We start from the raw sequence: 6,000 nt of genomic DNA, 5'->3' as shown, positions 1-6,000 counted from the left end.
ATTGAATAGAAAATTTATTGTGAAATTAATCAAGCGTCTGCCTGTTCCTATTCCGTTGTGTGCTATAATTATCATTCACTGAGCATCTAGCTCAAACCACGTTTTCTCTGTCTGTTATCTGTTTCAGATCAGTAGAATTCTGCAGCTGATCCAAATATTCAGTCCATTTTCTGGAGAGGGACAACTTTGATTTGTTCTCATGGTATGCCCGAATTCATGTTTTCTCGGGCTAGTAATTAGTTTAGTTTATTAAACAGTTTAAGTTTTTATTGAAATCTATAGAGACTCCGCAGTTTACTTATGGGATATTTATGATGTTTATTCAGTATTTGTTTATTTGGATTTTGTCTATTTTTGGGATTAGTAAGTGACAATATATTCATTCAAGATACTCTGATAAGGCTTGCATGATTTAAGAATACTTAAATTATGCGCCGGTCACGGTTCAAAATTTTGGGTCGTGACAGGTAACCCATTAAATATACTACAAGAGATTTTAAAATAATTTCTATTCATTTTTAAGCTGGTGGGTAAATTTTTCACAAATATTAAAAACTTTTAATTGACACTAAGTCACAAATCAAATTTTTTGATATTTAAAACTACCGCAATTTTTAAAAAAATTCTGGCAGAGTACTGGCTCTATTTTGAGAAAATAGTTCTTCAAAACCTGAAAAAAAAAATAACACTTCCAATATTTTTGCTCAACCATAACTCCAATACAAATCCATTTCTCCACACAATTCAATCCCAACAATGAATAAATCATTTGCAGCAATCAACGTAGCTCATTTTTAAACTAACACTAAACATCTCAATTCAAAAAAATGAAATAATTTATCATTCACAAAATATAAAAATTTAATTATTTATATTGATTACAAAACTCATAAATAAGTTTGAACATTACAATAATTTACATTTTAATTACATACCCAAAACAATATTACAAAAGTTCTTGTACAACTGCTCAAATAATTTACATACATATAATTACATGCATACATCAAAATCTAATGTACAAGAGTATACCTCTACTATACCTGAAACTAATTTCAATGAGTCTTCAAGGCACAGCTACCGGAAAATCTCACTCGGCTACTCTGTCTTTACTTTCACCTGCGACAGCATACAAAGTAATCGCTGAGTGGTGAACTCAGTAGTGCACAATCATAATTTAAAACATAATATACAATACCTTATCAAAATTTTAGCAAAGAATTTGGAAATCTTGAAATTCAATCAAAATTCTAAAAATCAAAATATTCGTTGCCAATAAAATAAATCATTTGTTAAAATGATTCTGCTCAATAATTTCAATTTATCAAATCATAACTGAACATTTAAAGTAATTCCAGTAATTTATGGAAACAAATCTTAATTTCAATAAAATCAATTATGCATAAATCCCATTTGAAATTATAATTCCTACTATTCAAAACTCATTCTTTATCTCACTAACTATGCAAGACTAATCTGTAAGGGCCATATTCGGGGCGATTCTAACTCCCTATGGTCGGGGAGGTCGAATCGGGATTCTAACTCTCTATAGTCGTGGAGGTCGAATCATCGTGCACAGTACATAACATAATAATGAAACTTCCGAAAGGGCCAATGAAAAACTTAGATATAACCTCTAATAAGAGGAGAATCTAAGCCTGTACACATACTATGGTATTCAAAACAAAACAAAGCTAACTCCATTGTCTCCTCAACAAATGAGAGAGACGGGTAATAACCTAGTCAAGCATCTATAGTGAGATATAAAACAATATTATAAATCTCTTTATCCTTTTTGTGAGCATAAATCATAATACAATTCAATTCAATGTCAATTCCAACATCCAATAGTTTTTATGCTCATCACAGTTCAAAACAAATTTTATCCATTTCCCATGTCAAGTATATTTCAATCAAAACTTGTCCAAAGCTATCTTTATTCAATTTATGACAAAATAAAATCATAACTAATTTCATTTTCCAAAACTAAACTCATTCATACCATAACACATTTTGTTAAGATAAATTCAATAGTTGATAAACATAATACAATAAGAAATAAAATCATTTAATCAAAAGACATATAAAGAAACATAACCAATAAAAACACTAGTTGTGCACAAATATCTTTGTTGACTAGTTTACTCCAAATTTCAGTTTTTTCTTGAAGATCGTTTTTTAGTATCTTTTTCAACTGAAATACATAGTTTACAGTATTTCAATACCATATCTCATAATAAATCCATTAATTTATCTCATGCCTATTTAGTTATAGCCTTAAATTGGTATCCTTTGAATTTTGCATTTTGGGTCACCATTCATTGCATTATTCAAGTCAAAATATTGACTTTTTCCTACTAAATAGGTTTATTAATTCTAATTACACTCACATACCACATTTTGAGTTATATTTTTGTTGGCATTGATTGCCAAATTCAATTCAAAGTTTATTAGGGTTAAATCTTAAAATTTTAATTTTGGGTTACTTGTTTGTATTGTTCCATTGGTCTGCCTACAGTGGAATTTTGGCCAACTTTCCTTCATCAAAGTTGTTCCTTAATGTCTCTTCTTAAATTCCCTTTTTGATTCACTCTATTTGGAGTTTTGTAGCTCAAGTTATAGCCATTTTTCTAAGGTTGGCCGGATTTATATCTACCTAGAATTCTGGACAGATTTTTGATTCTGGCAGTTTTGGGCAACCAATTTTGCGTGGCAAAATGACTTGGTTATAAGCAGAATTTGAGTTGGTGTTCTTCATAAAAGTTGTAGTACTATGTCATAGCTTTCTAATGGTTCAAAAATCAGGTCATTTGGACCTGCCTAGACCAAGTTATGGCCATTTGAACATGTACTGTTCATATGGTCAGTTTTGTACAGTGATAGTGTATAAAATCCGGATTTAACCTAATTTTCCACTCACTTATAGTCAGTTTTAGAGCAAGGTTTCTACATGAAAATTGTAGCTTTGAGTCTTAGTTTTCATCTCCAATTGGCCTCATACCAATTGGAGTAACCAATTTTCAGTTATGGCCATTTGAATTGACCAAAGTCAAATTGTCAACATTCAACACTTTGCCAATCACCATGTATTTCAATTCAATTCATCCATTCACACTCTATAATACACTAATTGACCAAATTAAGTGCCACTAATGTCAATTGGTCATTAATTCATAAAATTCCCTAATTTTTCAACCAAACCCTAACTACCATAACCCTAATTAATCAACTAACTCAATTCATACACCATTCTTTCACTACTCATGTTTAGCACCCCAAAATACATCACAATTCATGTTTCATTTAATTTAACTCATCAAATCCATCATCTTCACAAGCATGGCTGAATTCTATACCCATCCCTTCATACAAATTTTTCTTTATTTTCTTCACAATTTTTATGCATCTTAACTAAATTTCAAGAAATCTTTCAAGAATTAAAACTAATTCATACTTACCTCAATTTGTGGATTCCCTAGTTCTTGAATTCTCCTTTCTTTCTTCTTCTTCTTGTTTCCAATGACTCTACCAAGGTCTAATATCAATTTTTAGTGTTGGGACTTATAGAATTTATGAAGAAATTTTTAGGCTTTAAGAGCTTACAAGAGGACTTTAATGGAGATTTTGAGAGGTCTAATATCAATTTTTAGTGTTGGGAATTATAGAATTTATGAAAAAAATTTTAGGTTTTAAGAGCTTACAAGAGAACTTTAATGGAGATTTTGAGAAAATATAGAGAGAGAGAAAGGTGGCGGGTTGAAGATGAAGTGAAGACCACAATTTTTTTTTTCTTTTTATTTGTATTTATCCCATTTTTGACTTAGTCAATAATTTAAATAATTTAAAATAAATTTGATGTCATTGCTTATGTCACTAGGGTGAGGTCATAATTCAATTTTTATTTTTCTTTTCTTTTTTCTTTATTTTTTCATGGTTCTTTAATTTAATTCTATATTTAAAAAATTTTCATTTCTCAGATTTTAGTGGACAGTGAGGTCATGAGTCACCTCTAGGGGTGAATTGACCAATTTGCTCATCGCCGGTCTAATCTGGTTTGTAAATAATTTGGTATTTCTTCCAGAACCCTGACTTAATTATTTGATCTGATTCTCACCCTTTTTCTGTGATTTTCACATTTCCCCTAGTTCACAATTTTTTCTAGGACTGCAGTGTCACAAAATCCCGTATGAATTTAGGGTTTTGACTAATCTCGCAGTCACTTCCCGGTGCAGTCACCCATCGCTGTGACTTCCAACTCATTTAGCTTTTTATGCTTGTTTTTCTTATTTATATTTTTCCTTCTTATAATTATTATTTATTTTTATCTATTACTTTTCTGGATGTCACAGATATAGCTCTAGACGTCTTGACTGTCCGGACAGACATCAGGCACCGAAACAGTAGACTGTACAGGAGTGTCCACTATGAGGGCGTTACATCAAGTCTTTGCCTTGAGGATGGTTATGGAAAGGGGAACATAGATTAGTCTAACAGTCTATCATTGAGAGTCCCCTAAGAAGAGATGATCTCAGCCTAAGAGTGGAATGTAACCAAACTTTAATTGCCTTTGGGCATCAAAAGAAAATATACTTCAAGGTTTCTTTCTCCCCATAGTAAGCACAATCATTTGAAACATTATGAAACCTTATTTTCAAGAGGGTTTTAGAAGGCATACGCTTTTTAAGGAGTCGCCACAGGAGGATACTTAACTTTGGAGGCAGGTGAATTTTCCATAAGCTTTGCCAAAAGGAATTCAAGTTGGCTTGAGCATTTGGTCCTAGTCCAGCTGATGCTTCAGCTTGCTTAACAAGTTTGAAATGATATGCCAAGTGATATCTAGACTTGACAGTATAAGAGCCATTTTGAGTAAAATGCCATAAAAGATGATCCTCTCGATCAATAATGCTTATAGGGATAGCTAAGGCATTTGTGATCTCTTCCTCGTGAAATACCTCTTTGAGAGCTGACACATTCCAGCGCAAGTTATTTTTATCAATGAGTTGGAAAACCAAATTAAATTGAGGATTGACATTCCCTCTAATTCTTGGACGGTATGAAAAAGACTTGGGAATCCACAACTCCTCTTTGCATAGAATTGATCTCCTATTATTAACCTACTATCTCAACCCTTTTAAAAGTAATTCTTTTCCCAAAGGAGGCTCCTACAGCCCCAAGACATGTTCCCACCAGCATCTGCCTCAAGTAAAGAGAAAACATGAAAGTATTTGTCTTTAATCACTCGAGAGAGAAGGGAATTTGGATTGTTCAGAATTTTCCAACATTGCTTAGCTAGAAAAGCTTGGTTAAAGCTTTTAAGATCTCCGAACCCTAGGCCTCCAGAAGATTTTGCACAACATAATTTGCTCCATAAAATCCAATGTTGTCGTTTCTCATCATTTGATTAACCCCACCAAAAGATGGAAATTAAACGATTAATTTGTTGACAAAGGGAGAGAGGCAGCTTGAAGCATGCCATGGCGTAGACTGGGATGGCTGCAGCAATTAATTTGATCAATGTTTCCTTACCCCCTTGGGATAAAGTTTGTTCTTTCCATCCTGCCAATTTGTGTTGAATCTTATCTACAAGGGAAGCAAAGATTTGTTGCTTAGATTTTGTAACAATAGCAAGTAACACCAAGAATTTGTCAAGACCTCCAATATTGAGCACTCCCAGATGATGAGCAACAGTTTTTCTAACATGCTAAGGTGTGTTTCGGCTGAAAAATAAGGAAGATTTGGCATAAGCTTCTCATGGATGAATCTAAGCGGTTAGTAGAATGAATCTTATCTCATTATCAAGGAAAAGTTGGACCTTGACAATTTTTTTTGGACCATTTCTTTGGAATTTGGATGTTACTTATGGGGCCTTTCTCATTTGACTGTTGCCAAACGTGGCCGTTTGGTGACCTCAACCTTCTTCTCCTTCCCTGCAATTGCAACAAGGTACGTGCAAGTTTAAGACAAAAAATTTCAATGAAAATTACTCGTGGGCTTTTTTTG

Source organism: Hevea brasiliensis, chromosome 6, assembly GCF_030052815.1.
Source record: "Hevea brasiliensis isolate MT/VB/25A 57/8 chromosome 6, ASM3005281v1, whole genome shotgun sequence".
Classification (NCBI taxonomy): domain Eukaryota; kingdom Viridiplantae; phylum Streptophyta; class Magnoliopsida; order Malpighiales; family Euphorbiaceae; genus Hevea; species Hevea brasiliensis.
The sequence above is the reverse complement of the archived record's forward strand: the minus strand, read 5'-3'. Positions refer to the sequence as shown.